Source organism: Drosophila biarmipes, unplaced genomic scaffold (assembly GCF_025231255.1).
Source record: "Drosophila biarmipes strain raj3 unplaced genomic scaffold, RU_DBia_V1.1 ptg000015l, whole genome shotgun sequence".
Classification (NCBI taxonomy): domain Eukaryota; kingdom Metazoa; phylum Arthropoda; class Insecta; order Diptera; family Drosophilidae; genus Drosophila; species Drosophila biarmipes.
This window is the reverse complement of record NW_026114533.1, coordinates 566,735-585,666: the sequence shown is the minus strand read 5'-3', so window position 1 is coordinate 585,666 and position 18,932 is coordinate 566,735. Positions and strand designations below refer to the sequence as shown.

Below are 18,932 nucleotides of genomic sequence, written 5' to 3'. Positions count from 1 at the left end.
AAATCGCCAAACATTTATCGCTAAAGTATGTTTCTACAGCGGATCTGACCTATGAAGAATTAGGAACCGTCATAATGGAAATAGAAGCCATTAGCATTTGTTGCTGCAAAATCAGAACGCCGTGCTATTCCCCAGGAGAACTCAGAAATCTTGGTAGGTACCACGCAATTGGCTTTATGGTATAAACCACGGGAATTCATTTAATAACTTACATTATGCGCTTCAACCGGAGATCTTCAGACACAACGACAATGGTGAAATTTAAAGAGCTGGAATAATCTAAAAAGATAGTTAGAACAATATAGTTCGGACTGTGATAAGGGAAATAGAAGCTATCATAAATTCAAGACCCTTGGTTCCGATATCAAGTGATGTAATGACACTTCCCGGGTCACTTTCTAATTAAAGAACGATTAACCGCACAAGCGCATTGTAAGCCATCTCAGCAGCCACAATCATTGCACTATATATAATATATATATCGTTGTTTTCTTGTTTTTATCTTAAAGTAAATTCTTCATACATTATAAAAATGTTAATTAAAAGCTTTAAATGTGCCACCAAAGCTTATTGTGAGCTTTTAAAAGTGCGATTGCGATTAGCTGATTTCCGAATAGAAATTGGCGATCACTGATCGGAACCTCCGACGACCAGCACGAAGGCGAGGCATCCCGTTCTTCGCCCACATCTTGGAGTGTTACACAAGGCTTGGCCGAATACCTCGGTGTGGGTGGGTATGCCGGCTCCTTCCACAGCTGCTCCTCCTCCTCTGCATTTCGCAACCGGGCTTGCCACTACTGGATTTGCTTTGCTTTTGCTGAATGCCCGTCTTATGCCGCCCGCGGTCTCCTTGAAAACATGGTTCCGAGTCTTGTGTGTTCCTGCCGTTCTCCAGATGTCCCTTTTTGTATTTCCTCGCATCTTTGTTGTTGCCTTGTAGCAGCTGTACGATTTCGACTTAGCAGAAATCCGTTCATTGGGTAGCTGCGCACATCCGCTTATGATAAACAGGTTATAAACCAAATTTATTCAGCCGACGGGCGTGTCTTCACAACATTTGCTAGATGTTATTGCTTATTTATGCTATTTTCCTGTAGTCTAATAATAAACCGTGTTGTCCATTTGTAACCCCAAATCATGTTTATAAACCGGATCCATGCTCAATAAAATCAGTACGAAAGAAATCTTGACGAATTCACTTCTCCGCAGCCCGTCTTGTGGTCGCCTTGTTGACCGTTGAAGACTGTTATTGTCCGATCAAATTGGAGATCAAACACTTTAAGATCTACGTTGGAAAATGACAGGTTCTTATCAACCAGGCCATTTGAACCAGATAAACTGCTGTTCTACTGATCGATCTGTTCAAAGCCAATTTACATATATATATATCCAACGGTGTGACATCAGTCATCAGGCACATCAGTACAAAAAAAACCTCATAATCGGATTATATAAAAAAAGTTAAAATTACACCGAACAGCACAGTTATAAGAGAGCAAATTCAGAATGTAAAAGGGAAATACAAAAGGGACTCCGACAACAGAAAGTCTATGTATCTATCTACTACAGAGAACGTTTATTAACTTTGAATCCCTGTGAGATAAATGTAACTCCAGAGATAACAAAAAAAATAATCTCCGTAAAGGAGTCACGTTAGAACACGACTATTTTAACAATGCATTTTTACACCCTTGCAGAGGATATAATGATTTCAGTTAGAAGTTTTCAACGCAGTGAAGGAGACGTTTCCAACCCCATTAAGTATGTATATTCTTGATCAGCGTCACAAGACGAGTCGATCTAGCCATGACTGTCTGTCCGTCCGTCTCTACGCAAGCTAGTCTCTCAATTTTGAAGCTATCGGGCTGAAACCTTCCCAAAAGTCTTCCTTCTTTTGTAGGTAGTATATAAGTCAGAACCAGCCGGTGTCCGATATCTTACAGCTCAAATAGGAACTATCGGGGAAAAATTTAAAAAAAAATATATTTTTTTTTTGTTTTTTAACATATACCTTTCTAAGCTTGGATATAACATTTTAAAATTAGTTCTGAATTTCGAATTAAATTTTATCAAAATCGGACGACTATATCATATAGCTCTTATAGGAACAAACGGAAAATTAGTGGTAAAATAATATAGGAAAATTATATCTTCGGTGTTTTTTAACATATAACCTTCTACGCTTGGAAAAACCATTTTTTATTTGGTTTTGAATTTTGAATTATCGGATGACTATATCATATATCTGCCATAGGAACGATCGGAAAATTAGTCGGAAAACATGAATTAAAAATTATATCTTGAAAATGTTATTTTCAAGCTTATAAGGTTATATGTCAAAAAACAATATAACCTTATAAGCTTGGAAATAACATTATTTAATTAATTCCGAATTCCGAATTAAATTTTATTAAAATCGTACGACTATATCATATAGCTCTTATAGGAACAAACGGAAAATTAGTGGTAAAATAATATAGGAAAATTATATCTTCGGTGTTTTTTAACATATAACCTTCTACGCTTGGAAAAACCATTTTTTATTTGGTTTTGAATTTTGAATTATCGGATGACTATATCATATATCTGCCATAGGAACGATCGGAAAATTAGTCGGAAAACATGAATTAAAAATTATATCTTGAAAATGTTATTTTCAAGCTTATAAGGTTATATGTCAAAAAACAATATAACCTTATAAGCTTGGAAATAACATTATTTAATTAATTCCGAATTCCGAATTAAATTTTATTAAAATCGTACGACTATATCATATAGCTGTCATAGGAACGATCCGAATATTGGTGGGAAATAATATGAAACAAATTATAGCTTTGGGGCTTTTTGACATATTATCTTATATTATTGGGAATATACATTTTTATATTTTTAAGAATTTCGAATTCAATTAAATAATATTATTGATTATTTTTATAGCTGCAAGGGAATACAAACTTCCTTTTTTGTTTTTAATAAAATTAAGCAACAAGTTGAGGACAGAATTCTACAATCGGTTGTTTTTCTTGTAAGCGGATGTTACATTCTTCGCATCCACAGCAGAGGACATTGAAAGGGAATCGAACTTGGAAGCAAGTATTTGGCACAGAAGACGTAGTCACTTATATGCTCTCAATAACATCGGCATAGAGATAGGCGAATGGGATCCACAGCTACTCTATCTTCTGACGAAAAAGCTTGATCGTCAAAACCTCTTGTATGAGCAATTCGTTCAAATTCAAGGAAAATTTTTAAACTTTCTTGAATAAAGGTTTCTCTCACTTGAAATCATTGGGTCAGAAAAGGGTGAAGAAAAATACATGTGCATCATTTGGAGCTAAAACACAATATAACAGTTTCTTTTGTAAGAAACAAAATCCCAGAACGTCTTTAATGACGTCTAAACCAAGACATACTCGTATTTATTTAAATGCACCAAAAAATACAATACATCACGGCAGCATCCGCGAGTAAAAAGCAATCCTGTTATTTTCTCGTGGCGACTGTCCGAGTAAATATAAAAGGCAGAATTCAGACCCCTGCTTGACTATGGATCCCAAAAATAATGTCATTTTCGAAAGAGCAATTAAAATAAATGGCATTGGTGGAAAATCTTAGACTTCAAATGCAAGGATCAACTTTCATCTAAAGTCAAAAAAAGGTGATTTTAGTTTACGGCTTAAAGCAATAGAAGGCATTCCGTAACAGTTATTATGTGCAAAGTCGCGTTTGGCCTTCCGAGACTAGAATTAAAGGCATAAGTTTTAGGTGCTCAATTAACAGCGACCATAAATGAACAATTGTCGCTACAAAGAACTGCAACATATTTTTGGGCAGATTCCGAAATTGTGTTGACCGGGATATATATCCCAAAGAGAATAAAGGATACATTTGTGGCTACTAGAATTAACACCATTTAAGAAGCATCGTTGCAAAAGGAATGGCTCCCTGTTCCATCGGAAAGCAACGCTGCAGACATAGCGCCAAAAGAATAAGTTTTTCTAAATTTACAAATTTCAGTCTTTCGTTCTATGGTCCCCTGTTTTTATATGGTCTATCATCAAAAAGGCCATTACCATTTGTTGCGACAAAATCAGAACGCCGTGCTGTTCCCCAGGAGAACTCAGAAATCTTGGTAGCTACCACGCAAAGTCTGAATTGGCTTAATGGTATAAACCACCGGAGTTCATTTGATAAACTACTAAGAATAGTAGCCTGCATCATGTACTTCAAAAGTAAATCTTCAGACTCATCGAGAATGGTGAATTTTAAAGAGCTGGAACAATCCCGACAGATAGTTATCCTATTAATTCAGCACAATGATTTTAGATCCGAATTCAAAGAATTAAAGAAATGCCGGGAAGTCGGACGAGGCAGTAATCTCAGCGCCCTAACGCCTTTCTTGGATAAGGATAATCTCATTTGAGTTGGAGGCAGATTGGAAGTATCTGCGCTTTCATTCGATGCAAAACATTCTGAACTATTGTCATATTAATGATCCAATAGCCAAATTAATATTTTAAAAAAATCCACAAGGAAAATATTTATATGTCGACAACGCTACGAATTTTGTTGGTGCACCGAATAAGCTTCAGGAATTGGAAGAAGCTATTTTCTCTATCTTCTCAGGCCGTAAAATCGCCAAACATTTATCGCTAAAGTATGTTTCTACAGCGGATCTGACCTATGAAGAATTAGGAACCGTCATAATGGAAATAGAAGCCATTAGCATTTGTTGCTGCAAAATCAGAACGCCGTGCTATTCCCCAGGAGAACTCAGAAATCTTGGTAGGTACCACGCAATTGGCTTTATGGTATAAACCACGGGAATTCATTTAATAACTTACATTATGCGCTTCAACCGGAGATCTTCAGACACAACGACAATGGTGAAATTTAAAGAGCTGGAATAATCTAAAAAGATAGTTAGAACAATATAGTTCGGACTGTGATAAGGGAAATAGAAGCTATCATAAATTCAAGACCCTTGGTTCCGATATCAAGTGATGTAATGACACTTCCCGGGTCACTTTCTAATTAAAGAACGATTAACCGCACAAGCGCATTGTAAGCCATCTCAGCAGCCACAATCATTGCACTATATATAATATATATATCGTGCGATTGCGATTAGCTGATTTCCGAATAGAAATTCGCGCCAAAATATTTAATTGCTTTGAGTTGTGTCACACGGTTTAATTTAGTCCGAAAAATTAAACTAAAATATGGAAAATAATCCTCAAGGTATGCACTATTTAAGGTATATTGTTATTTTATGTGTAGTTCTACGTATTTAGTGTTGTGTAATGTCCAATTTATGTGTATGTTTTTAGAAAACTAACATGCGTTCTCCGTGTTTCGTGGAATATAACTAATGAGCTGCTCCATGCTGACAGCAACTAATTGGTCCAGAATGTACTTGTGAGTGTTGTCTTTAGCCACAAACCAAAAACTCATCCCCGTTCGTCCCCCTTTTTTCGCATTTTGGTAATTTATAGGCACGTTTGAGTTTACTCACAGCGAACTCTTTGAAATATGGTGCAGCGGCAATCGCAAAAATCAATGTGTATCTGATTGGATATACACAAAAATTAATAAAAACGCTTTGGAATCCAATACAATAAAGGAAATAGACAAAAAAATTAGTATTTTTAATAGTTATATTCATAAACGGCTTCCCAAATATAACTACATGCTTGAAAAACCATCTGTTTATAAATTCAATAAAAATCGTGATATAACAGTAAATTATGAAATGCATATGACACTTATTGATGGCAAAGTGCTAAACGTTTTGACTACAACTACATCTACTCAATGTTGTCCAATCTGTGGTGTCACTCCAACAAAAATATTAGAAATAAAAGATTTTAATTCTAAACATTTTGTCCCAAAGCCTGGAGCTTTGCAGTTCGGCGTAAGTCCATTGCATGCCTGGATCCGGTTCTTAGAATTCGTCTTAAACATTTCATATAAAATTGAATTAAAGAAATGGCATATAAAAGGTGATGACAAGATTGAAATGAGCAAACGGAAAAAATATGTTCAAGAAAAGTTTTGGAACGAAATGGGTCTTCGGATAAGCATGCCAAAGCAGAATGGAAGCGGCAATACCAATGATGGTAATACGGCAAGGAGAGCTTTTGCCAATACTAAGCTACTAGCATCTATTACCAACTTCAACGAAGATCTTTTAAATAAATTTCACTCAATTTTAATCGCCATTTCTTTCAATCATTATATAAATTCGGAAAAATTTCGCTCATTTTGTGAAACAACTTTTTTATTATATTTGCGAAGCTACCCTTGGTATCCGATGTCACCAACAATTTATAAAATATTGGTTCATGGTTACCAGATTAATAATTCGAGCTTAGTTCCACTAGGATGCTTAGGCGAAAATGCTTCTAAAGCAACAAAATAAACAAAAAAGATAGATTGTCGCATTCAAGGAAAAATAGTCGTCTCAATACTATGAGAGATATATTTCACAGAGCTATAGATTCCTCGGATCCATTATTATCGAGTGTATCTTTAAGGGAAAGAGAAAAAAAAATTAAAAGAAACCTTTCTCAAAAGAGGTATTAAATCTTTTGGACCTTCCGTTCACAGCAGAAAATGAGAATGATCTGCAGTGCGATTCTGACGACGATCTGGATAATTATAATATTGAATTGAATATTGAATTGGATGAAGAAGAAAATTGCATTTAAAAAATAAGTAAGTAATTGAATAGAACAGGAAATAATATATACTTATTCTTAATCAGTTTGCAGGGGCGGCAGGCGTGGGCGTGATCGCACTGACCCAATTTTTTGTATAGAAATTTTGAATGCCATAAAAATCAATTCTGCAAAGTTTGAACCCTGTAGCTCAATTTTTCGACTTTATTCCAAAAAAAACGGGTTCTGGACCACAGTGCATTGGGACAAGTTAAAGCATGGTTTTTCGACTTAATGGTCAACTGATTACCTGCAACAAGAAGATCCTCGGCGAACGTAAAGGAGGGAGCATTAGTGTTGATAAAGGAAGATAATACTCCAGTTCTGAAATGACCATTGGGACGAATAGTTAATACAATTTATGGCAAGGATAATTTGGTCATAATTGTAGAAGTCAAAACGAGTTAAAGAATATTGAAACGATTCAACATGTCGCCCCACTATTCTCAGAAGAGGAGCCTGTTCATACGCATACAGCTGCCAAAGATATAGATTAGAATTAACCTGATGAGACGCAGACGAAAAGTACGAAGAAATCACTAATGCCTTCGCTAGAAATGGCGTTAGTCGTTATGCTTCTTCTACCACCCTTAGCAGCAGCACAATCAATTAACGTTACTCGATTTGCATCGAAACCTGGAATATTCTTTGAAAGGATTGGAACGAGTCAACTTGCGCAAACGGATTGTACCTTAACTGTCTATTATAATTTACAACCTTTCTGGAAGGAACCTTATTGAGTACCTTTTCAATGTGCACAAGGAAAATTGGACACTTGTGCAAGCAATTTTAGGAAACTAAGGCATGTACAAGCATGTATCAACATTTTAAATTCATCGAGGAGGATCTTCAAGCTGAAGACATGTTGTTAGCAAGATCACTTCAGCTAACAACGCCGTTGGAAATATTGCCAGTAGTCTCTTTGACGTATTGGACTCTACTTACGCTGATAAAATGGTGCAAACGATAACAAAGGTTAAAGCGAATAAGAAGCATTTGCTTACTTTGTTAAAAAATCAAATATCTTTGATTAATTCTACAATTAATGTTTTAAAAGAGATGAGATCGCGAATTCCAAGCGTTTAAAAAAGATAGAGAAAAAACTGGTACTGAAAGTAGATTTAATTTTCATGGTACACAACACTTGCGATTCTCTCTATAAGCCTACAGTTTGCAAATAATGCAAACCGAGATCATAAACGTTTTAACAGATATTCCGCACAACATAATAAGACCGATGTTGCTGTCACCAATACAATTAAAGGATCAGTTAGATCAGATAAGAAATCAAGAAATCATAAGGCTGGACTAATGCTTCCAGTCTCTCCTTATAATATATTAATGGCATTTCAGATGATGAGGGCAGAGGGAACCATCATAAAGGTACATGTTATCATCAAAGTAAATTTGCCTTTTGTATCTCCTAGGACTTTGGATATCTACAGATTGACACCAATTCCGTTTATGGTTAAAGATGGAATCAATATGTTTGCAATTAAAACCCCATACATCGCAATCAACAGTCATCGAAATTAATTCATTGAAATGTCAGAGATTGATTTGAAGGCTTGTCAAGAGACAGCGAAAGATGATTTTATATGTTACACCAAACAAGAAAAGTTATCTTCAGAAACTAGCTACGCAATGCAGATGTTTCATAATAAAACGGATTCTTCTTGCAAATTAATAAAGGCAGAAATGCCGTTAGTCTGGCTAAGAGCACATGTCAAAAATCACTACATCTTTACAACAAGATCCACGCTAACATTATCTGCAGTTCGTTTAGACGGAATCTCCAATATAATTGCAGAACCTGGAAATAACATTAATCAATTAAATAATCACTGTTGTAATTCATTTCATGAGAAAATGGCGAATTAAATGCAGACCACGCCTGTAAATAGAGACAGTTTTTCAATCCGGACCTTCACGATCAACATTAACGATTGTTTAACATTAGTTTAACGGCCGGAGTATGTACAATTACGACTTGGCAGAAATTTGTTCGTTGCTAATTGGTACTTTGACCCAAATAAATAGTTAGCTAATATCTATATCTGCGCAAATCCGCATATGATAAAAGGTCATAAGCCATATTCATCTAGCTGACGTCCGTCTCTTTAAACCATTAGGTAGATACAATTGCTTATTTAGGCTATTTTCCTATAATCTGAAAATAAACCATGTTGTCCATTTGTAGAAATATCCTTGTAACCTCAAATCATGAATAAGCCCGGATTCATGCTCAATTAAATCAGTACAAAAATAAATTATGACGCATTCACTTCTCCGCAACCCAATTTGTTCTGTATTATGTATTGTATTATGTACTTGAGGCCCGCAAAAAAAAAACTATCAGAAAAACCAGATTTCGGTAGAAATCCTACACCACCTTTAGATAATCCCTGTATATACGATATGCAACTTAAATCTTTTATAATTATATTTTTATACAATGTTGAATTATATTTACAATTTAAAATAATAAATATACTTTTAAGAAACTTAAAATACTTTTTGTTTATATTTTCCAGAGCCTTGATCATAATAAAACATTTTCAGTTCAACAGATTTATAAAATAATTAAAATCCAACAGCTCAACGTTTTCTAAAATATATTTTTCGATTAGTCTCTGATGCTTTATTGATGTCAAACCATGATATTCATTACTTAACTCTAAAAATTGTGTTTCGTTAACATTACGTTATCTTTTGTTATCCACAAGGATTTTTTATACTAACTTTAACTTTGCTTTATTGATATTTGCTTTATGTAATTTGCCAATTTCGAGCATGATTCGATTTAAGTAATTGATGAAACTGTTAAGAAAAATATGAATATTGGCCAACATAGCCAACAATATAATTACTGAATATTTAATTGTTTCTTTTACTATAAAAGTTGTGTCACAAATAACTTATGCTCAATATATGAAAATATAAGATAAAAAAAATTGCTACCCGATACTTTTTGCCAACGTTGTAACGATGTAATTTTTTGTCCTGATATATGTTATAACCTAATTTTTGTCAAAAAGATGGAAAGTGCTGGATTTAAAAATAAAAATGAAATAAAAAATAATACATGAAAAGGCATAAGTATCAAATAAAATCAATTATAACTTGGCATGACGAATAGTGCGTATAAGGCAGTGAAAATTATTAAATTTAAAAACAATAATTTATTTGAATATAATAATTTGCAGATATATTAATCCATTTAGATATTTCTGCTTTAGAGAAAACAAAACTTGGACTCGTTTTGACTTTAGAAATTTTATTTTACAAAGTGACAAAATAAATAAAAATACTAATAAATAAATTATCTGTAAATAGCTAATGGAATATTATTAAATGAAATTCCAGAATTTCGTGTTGAAAAAGGCATCTTTACCATTTAACAATTCCACACTCACCTCAGCAGAATGGTGTATCCGGCTCTATAACTGAAAAAATGGTAGATATACTATCTAACCTACAGAAAACTTGTTGGGGTGAAGCTGTAATAACAAAAATTTATTTGTAATCGGAAAATAAGTGGTAAAATTATATAAAAAAATTATATCTTCGGTTTTTTTAACTTATAACCTTCTAAGCTTGGAAATACAATTTTTTAATTAGTTCTGAATTCCGAATAAAATAAAAAAACTATTTCCACTCAAAGATTTCCACTATAGTAAGTGATCTAGAAATATTGAAATATAGTGATATCGTAGATAACTACGGTTTTTTTTTATTTTACTCCCTATCATAATAATTAGATCTAATAATTTTCTGTACTTTCCGCAATCCATTTCATCATCCTTGGTAATTAATAAGAATCCATGCTTATCCTCCCAACACTTTTGACAAATTTTCACAAAAATTTTATAATTCACATCAGTGTTACAATCATCCCGACATATTTGACGCATATAAAAATCATATTGCTTAAACATTGTAATAAAGTTGGCATTGTGACGAATCAAATGTTTCGGCATATGATTATATATTTGACAAAAATAAAAATAATCGATGTTTTTATGTGGAGCCATACAAAAACAAGATCTTATGTTGTCTTGCTTTTCAAAAGCAACGTCATCGAATGTCATTATGGAATTTTTTTTGGTTTCACTGTGATCTAGTACTCCATCATTATGGGAGAATGTATGATATCCCATTTCTTTAATCGGTTTGATTACTTTTTTCAAGTGATCATATTTAAGTTGATATAAACTTTTTGAAAATATACAAACATTTAATGTACTCCATTTAATGAGAAATCTTTGATTATTAAACATCAATAAAATGGTTAAACGTTTTTAAGATTGCTTCATTTGTATTTTAAATTTTAAACACGGTGGTGATACAAACATACAGAAAGGTTTGGATCGCGGTAATCAAGAAATAAACCCATTGCATAATGCCTGCAAAGAGCCCAAAACATGGCATTAAGTGAACGACATAGGTCCGAGTCCACGTTGATTGACAAAATCTGGTTTTAAGAAAAAGGCTCAAATTCATCTTGTAATTAATTTACCCAAACCAGCCCTCAAGACCTCTTGGTAATTTAGAAAGCGGTAGTGCAGCAATTGCAAAAACTATTTATAATGCAAGAATGGCTTAAGAAGATATGGAGGATAAGAAGAAGAAACGTCACCACAGAAAAATAAAAAGGGTTATGGTTTTTTTCTTAAGTCCGATAGTAGTGGAAAATAAATTAGGAAGCGAAAAAACCAATTTCCCTCGACATTATACGTTTTGCTAAGAAATAAATCCCACATCTTAGAGGGTTATTATGAGAAACCTACTCTCAGTAAATCTAGATAATTCACAATCAAGTGGTACACATTGTGTTACACATTAAATCTACAGGCACCTGTTGTAAAAATACTTGGGAACAACTGTTTTTCTACTTTCTTTCGTAGAAGATGTGGGTCAAAACCGGTATATTTAAATGGATAATTTACATTACATGGGTACAGGTATGTGTAAACTCAGCAAAGTATTAAAAGTGGACCCTCACGCGTTGAAATTCACAGTCTAAGTTTTTACTTAACATCGAACGTCGTCTAGTGGACAAGAGCTTTGATAATTCTTAACAATAGACTGGAACAGCTGGTAGCAGTTAGTTACTATCTAAAACAAATACTGTACAGAAACTGAACAAGTAGAGTACAAGTCAATACAGATAGTTGCCGTGCAAAACCAAGTCTAAGCAATCAAGTAAAAGCTAAATACAACTTGTAATAACTGAATCAAATCAAAAAAGCTCAACCATCATCATGAATCAGAAAAACCAGATGAACTCAGCAAATCTAATAAAAAGACCCTGATATCGAAGACAAGGATACCTGTAAATGTAAGATTCCCGATCCTCAAGGTGGAGCGCGAAACAACAAAGGTTGGAGAATCTTTTGCTCTCAAATTGGAAGTGCACCTTCTGTACATAACGGTAAGGTACCCCTCTCTTCAGGATGACATTATCAACCAGATGGTTGATTGAAAACATTTAATATTCGTAAAAGTAATGACAATTTGTATTTAGAAATAAGCCAAAAATCTTTAACAATTTTAGATTTTAAGAATATAACAATAAGTACAAAATTCGAAGATCTCTAACAATTAAAAATCATAAGAATTTACAATGGGGGCAATTTTTTAAACCCATTACCGAACCCTTACATGAACTTTTTAAGGAAAATAAAACAAAAAAATATATATCTAATGTAAGAGATAGCAAAAAGGTAAAAGTGAATTAAATAAAATTACAAAATACGACAATGATGAGAAAAAGTTCGACTTTACAACCAACGAGAAAAATCTCCAGTCTATAAATATAATTTCCCGAAGGTCTTCCGATGAAAGTAATTCATATAACGAATTCTTTTCACAGATATATATAAAATATGTAGAAAAAGAGAAAGAGGAGACGGAAAAGAGTGAAGAGGAAGAGACGATACCATTACCAATATACGAGTATACAGGAAAGACCGATACGGGTATGGATGCAGAAGATAAAGATAAACATATATACCATATACAACTGTATATACGATATGCAACTTAAATATTTTATAATTATATTTTTATACAATGTTGAATTAAAATAATAAAACATTTTCAGTTCAACAGATTTATAAAATAATTAAAATCCAACAACTCAACGTTTCCTAAAATATATTTTTCGATTAGTCTCTGATGCTTTATTAATGTCAAACCATGATCTTCATTACTTAACTCTAAAAATTGTGTTTCGTTAACATTACGTTATCTTTTGTTATCCACAAAGATTTTTTATCTTTTTTAACTTTAACTTTGCTTTATTGATATTTGCTTTATGTAATTTGCCAATTTCGAGCATGATTCGATTAAAGTAATTGATGAAACTGATAAGAAAAATATGGATGTTGGCCAACATAGCCAACAATATAATTACTGAATATTTAATTGTTTCTTTTACTATAAAAGTTGTGTCACAAATAACTCAAATAACTCAATATATGAAAATATAAGATAAAAAAAATTGCTACCCGATACTTTTTGCCAACGTTGTAACGATGTAATTTTTTGTCCTGATATATGTTATAACCTAATTTTTGTCAAAAAGATGGAAAGTGCTGGTTTTAAAAATAAAAATGAAATAATAAATAATACATGAAAAGGCATAAGTATCAAAAAAAATCAATTATAACTTGGCATGACGAATAGTGCGTATAAGGCAGTGAAAATTATTAAATTTAAAAACAATAATTTATTTGAATATAATAATTTGCAGATATATTAATCCATTTAGATATTTCTGCTTTAGAGAAAACAAAACTAGTACTCCTTTTGACTTTAGGAATTTTATTTTACAAAGTGACAAAATAAATAAAAGTACTAATAAATAAATTATCTGTAAATAGCTAATGGAATATTTATCAAATGAAATTCCAGAATTTCGTGTTGAAAAAGGCATCTTTACCATTTAACAATTCCACACTCACCTCAGCAGAATGGTGTATCCGGCTCTATAACTGAAAAAATGGTAGATATACTATCTAACCTACAGAAAACTTGTTGGGGTGAAGCTGTAATAACAAAAATTTATTTGTAATCAGAAAATAAGTGGTAAGATTATATGAAAAAATTATATCTTCAGTGTTTTTTAACTTATAACCTTCTAAGCTTGGAAATAAAATTTTTTAATTAGTTCTGAATTCCGAATAAAATAAAAAACTATTTCCACTCAAAGATTTCCACTATCGTAAGTGATCTAGAAATATTGAAATATAGTGATATCGTAGTTATCTAATTCAGGTTTTTTTTTATTTTACTCCCTATCATAATAATTAGATCTAATAATTTTCTGTACTTTCCGCAATCCATTTCATCATCCTTGGTAATTAATAAGAATCCATGCTTATCCTCCCAACACTTTTGACAAATTTTCACAAAAATTTTATAATTCACATCAGTGTTACAATCATCCCGACATATTTGACGCATATAAAAATCATATTGCTTAAACATTGTAATAAAGTTGGCATTGTGACGAATCAAATGTTTCGGCATATGATTATATATTTGACATAAATAAAAAGAATCGATGTTTTTATGTGGAGCCATACAAAAACAAGATCTTATGTAGTCTTGAAATCTTTGATTATTAAACATCAATAAAATGGTTAAACTTTTTAAAATTGCTTCATTTGTATTTTAAATTTTAAACACGGTGGTGATACAAACATACAGAAAGATTTGGAACGCGGTGATCAAGAAATAAACCCATTGCATAATGCCTGCAAAGAGCCCAAAACATGGCATTAAGTGAACGACATATGTCCGAGTCCACGTTGATTGACAAAATCTGGTTAAGTAGCAGTCTTGGCTAAAAAACAGCAGCATACATTGTTCTTAGAAAGGTTTTAAGAAAAAGGCTCAAATTCATCTTGTAATTAATTTACCCAAACCAGCCCTCAAGACCTCTTGGTAATTTAGAAAGCGGTAGTGCAGCAATTGCAAAAACTATTTATAATGCAAGAATGGCTTAAGAAGACATGGAGGAGAAGAAGAAGAAACGTCACCACAGAAAAATAAATAGGGTTATGGTTTTTTTCTTATGTCCGATATTAGTGGAAAATAAATTAGGAAGCGAAAAAACCAATTTCCCTCGACATTATACGTTTTGCTAAGAAATAAATCCCACATCTTACAGGGTTATTATGAGAAATCTACTCTCAGCAAATCTAGATAATTCACAATCAAGTGGTACACATTGTGTTACACATTAAATCTACAGGCACCTGTTGTAAAAATACTTGGGAACAACTGTTTTTCTACTTTCTTTCGTAGAAGATGTGGGTCAAAACCGGTATATTTAAATGAATAATTTACATTACATGGATACAGGTATGTGTAAACTCAGCAAAGTATTAAAAGTGGACCCTCACGCGTTGAAATTCACAGGTTTATATTTTCCAGAGCCTTGATCATAATAAAACATTTTCAGTTCAACAGATTTATAAAATAATTAAAATCCAACAACTCAACGTTTTCTAAAATATATTTTTCGATTAGTCTCTGATACTTTATTGATGTCAAACCATGATATTCATTACTTAACTCTAAAAATTGTGTTTCGTTAACATTACGTTATCTTTTGTTATCCACAAAGATTTTTTATACTAACTTTAACTTTGCTTTATTGAAATTTGATTTATGTAATTTGCCAATTTCGAGCATGATTCGATTAAAGTAATTGATGAAACTGATAAGAAAAATATGGATGTTGGCCAACATAGCCAACAATATAATTACTGAATATTTAATTGTTTCTTTTACTATAAAAGTGGTGTCACAAATAACTTATGCTCAATATATGAAAATATAAGATAAAAAAAATTGCTACCCGATACTTTTTGCCAACGTTGTAACGATGTAATTTTTTGTCCTGATATATGTTATAACCTAATTTTTGTCAAAAAGATGGAAAGTGCTGGTTTTAAAAATAAAAATGAAATAATAAATAATACATGAAAAGGCATAAGTATCAAATAAAATCAATTATAACTTGGCATGACGAATAGTGCGTATAAGGCAGTGAAAATTATTAAATTTAAAAACAATAATTTATTTGAATATAATAATGTGCAGATATATTAATCCATTTAGATATTTCTGCTTTAGAGAAAACAAAACTTGGACTCGTTTTGACTTTAGGAATTTTATTTTACAAAGTGACGTAATAAATAAATGTACTAATAAATAAATTATCTGTAAATAGCTAATGGAATATTTATTAAATGAAATTCCAGAATTTCGTGTTGAAAAAGGCATCTTTACCATTTAACAATTCCACACTCACCTCAGCAGAATGGTGTATCCGGCTCTATAACTGAAAAAATGGTAGATATACTATCTAACCTACATAAAACTTGTTGGGGTGAAGCTGTAATAACAAAAATTTATTTGATAAATATAGTTCAAATAATGCACTTAACGATTAAGCACCATATAAAACTTGGCATGACAAAGAAACAAGCTTATAATATTTAAAACTTTTTAGATCCAATGCATATGTTCATAAATTATTATTGAAAAGAAAGTTTGAAGAGAACTTATGGAAGTATACCAACTTGTATGAGTCAACTGGGTGGGAGTGTAATATGTTGTAAAATTAATACTGTAACAGCAAAAGATGTTGTTTTTTTTTTTTAAACAAATGGTAAAATCTGAAGCTGTAGTTAAGGAGGACATACATATTAATAATGTAGATGGTTAAAGTTGTAAGTCACATATTGCTTATGAAAATGTCATTAATAATAATAAGAAATCTTGTCAAGCAGATATACAGCCTAGTGCTAGAGTAAAATTTCAAAAATATAAGTGTCTGGAAAGAAGCAATAGCATCGCATATAAAACAAGGAAGAACGCTATAGTCGAGAGCCTCGACCTGGGGTCGGAAACGCTTCAACCTGTTACATGCTTTCTGACGAATCTAGTATACGCTTTTATTCTATGAGTAACGGGTATATAAAGTAATCGGCCTAATTTTGTATTTAAACATAACCAATGCCAAGACATTATCCTTCCTTGTCTGCTAAGATCTATAATGCACCTGGCTTTTATAAAAACCCCAAATCACTTCAGAAACTGACGGAGTCAAGTAACCCTACTTTGCCTTGATCAAGCTCTGGAACTCTATACAGTTATACATAACATATTACATTACATTACAACAATTGAGTATACAAACGCATTTAGCTTGTTCCAATAATTCTCTGGCCTAACACTACTAGGACAAAGAACCGTCCAGATTCTGGTTGGTTCTAATTCGCATTTACCTTTCACATCTGTTTTTTTTTGTTTGTCTTTTCACCAAAAATTTGTTTTCTCCGATTCGATTTTATAGAGAAAAAATCCTCTTAAAATATCCAGCTACTCATTTATCACCCCGTGCATTACTTGCCATAACACGGTCCCCTCGAGGTTGCGTAAGTAAGTGGTTACTACGAAGATTGGCATGACTTTAGGGACATGTTTACTGCTGTTTATAACAATAGTCCCAAGCTCATATCCTTTCAAAAATTATATCATTTATGAAATAAACCCCGAGGGTAAGCTGGCACATTCGTCTAACAGTTTTTCCTGTGCCATGAAACTTTGTTCCCGCCTGGAACGTCTTTTCCAAGCATTTCGAAATTAAACGATTGTTAGTAGATACTCAGTTAAAAAAAAAACTTTTTCCCATGGGTAAAGTTTTTAAAGAAGATGACAAGGGAATATCGAGCATTTTGTCCAAACGCCAACTTCCATTGCGACGTCGAACACGGCGCACCAAACGCTTCAGAACTCCAAGGTAGAATACCGCATTAACGTTTTGGCCGGGTAGAACAAATTCTTTGTAGACAATACCCTTGGAATCATAAAAACAAATCAGCATTGTCTTCACTTTTGACTTCTCCAGGTGCGATTTATTGGGTTTCGGCTCGTCCGGCACCTTCCATTCAGCACTCTGGCGTTTCGTTTCGGGATCATATTGAAAACACCACGTTAACATATAGATGGCGCCACTAGAGGGCGATAGATTAAAAGAGTCCGGTTTACTTTGGAACTCACCTTGTAAGTGCTGGAACGCCTTTCATCGAAGTCGTGAGCAATAGCACACACCACGATGGTGTGTAAAGAATGTTATTTTCTCTACGGCGTTAGTCCAGGTATTTCATAAAGGAGAACTGTTCTATCTCCGAGCCCAGATCAATCAAGGGTCCCAGCGCACCTTTATCACAAAAAAGTCACAACGCAGACTTAAGTTACGCGCACTTAAATAGAATAGAAGGAAAACTTGTTAGAAATAAAGAAATTGCAGTAGATGCGATTGCAATCGAGAAGCTCACAAGTCTGTCTGAATTGAACTTATAATTGGAAATGATATTGCCCCTAAAATCTTTGTGAAGGGCAACTCCTCCTCTTCTCCACTCCTCTCAAAACCTACTCGCTCAGTGCAACATATTCGGCTGGATCTTAAGTGACTTTTTAGGCGAGATTCTACATCCAATGCTGGCACAATTTTCACTTGCAAAGATGATAATTCTAAAAACCTCGGTAATCTCCTTAAAAAATTTTGGGAAGTGGAAGAGATATCCGTCCCAAACAATTAAAATTTTCTCCGATACGACCAAACGACTGCTGATAGCCGACTGTAGGACGCAATATGGTCCGTGTCCCTTTTAAATTCGGGTCATTGCTATGTCTTAATATCATCGCTTGCAAAATACTCTATCCAAAAATGAGTCTCTTGAATCGCAATAGAACAAAGTATGGACGATTATACAAGAATGTGTTCTACGGGGACATTGAAAATATGTACCGCCAAAATTTTTGTGCACCCCGACGATAGAGCTTTTTTACGCATTTTCTTAAGACCAGGGGGCAGTGTCATTTTAAAAGATTTCAAGCTCAACTTTTGGAGATAACTGTGTACCATATTTAGCTATCAGAGCCCATTAGCATCCAAAATTTTACTCTCCGCGGCGACCATATACTTGATGGTGACTTAAAAGCCCAATCTAAATTGGAATGGCACTGCAATTTGATGGATTTCTACTCAGAAAAAATCAAATCATGACATGTGACATACTTATTCAATGACAATTTCATCAAAGAGTCTATCTCCAGGGTTACCCACACGTTGGGCATTAAGTTTTTTATGTTTCTTATACGAAACGTAGCATTTTATCATACTGTTCG

The 18,932-nt window shown here is 33.1% G+C and overlaps 1 protein-coding gene across 43 annotated transcripts in view; it reads left to right on the top strand.

The window, feature by feature from the left end:
• Positions 1-18,932, top strand: part of LOC108032711 (meiosis regulator and mRNA stability factor 1) — a 430,692-nt gene that overhangs the window by 105,878 nt on the left and 305,882 nt on the right. For 7 of the 43 annotated variants that reach the window (XM_050890067.1, XM_050890068.1, XM_050890065.1 and 4 more), the window contains one exon: positions 12,595-12,700. The exons of the other annotated variants lie outside the window; for them this stretch is intronic. The gene's annotated coding sequence lies outside the window, so the exon portion shown is untranslated. The remainder of the gene's footprint in view (positions 1-12,594; positions 12,701-18,932) is intronic. 43 annotated transcript variants of the gene reach the window in all.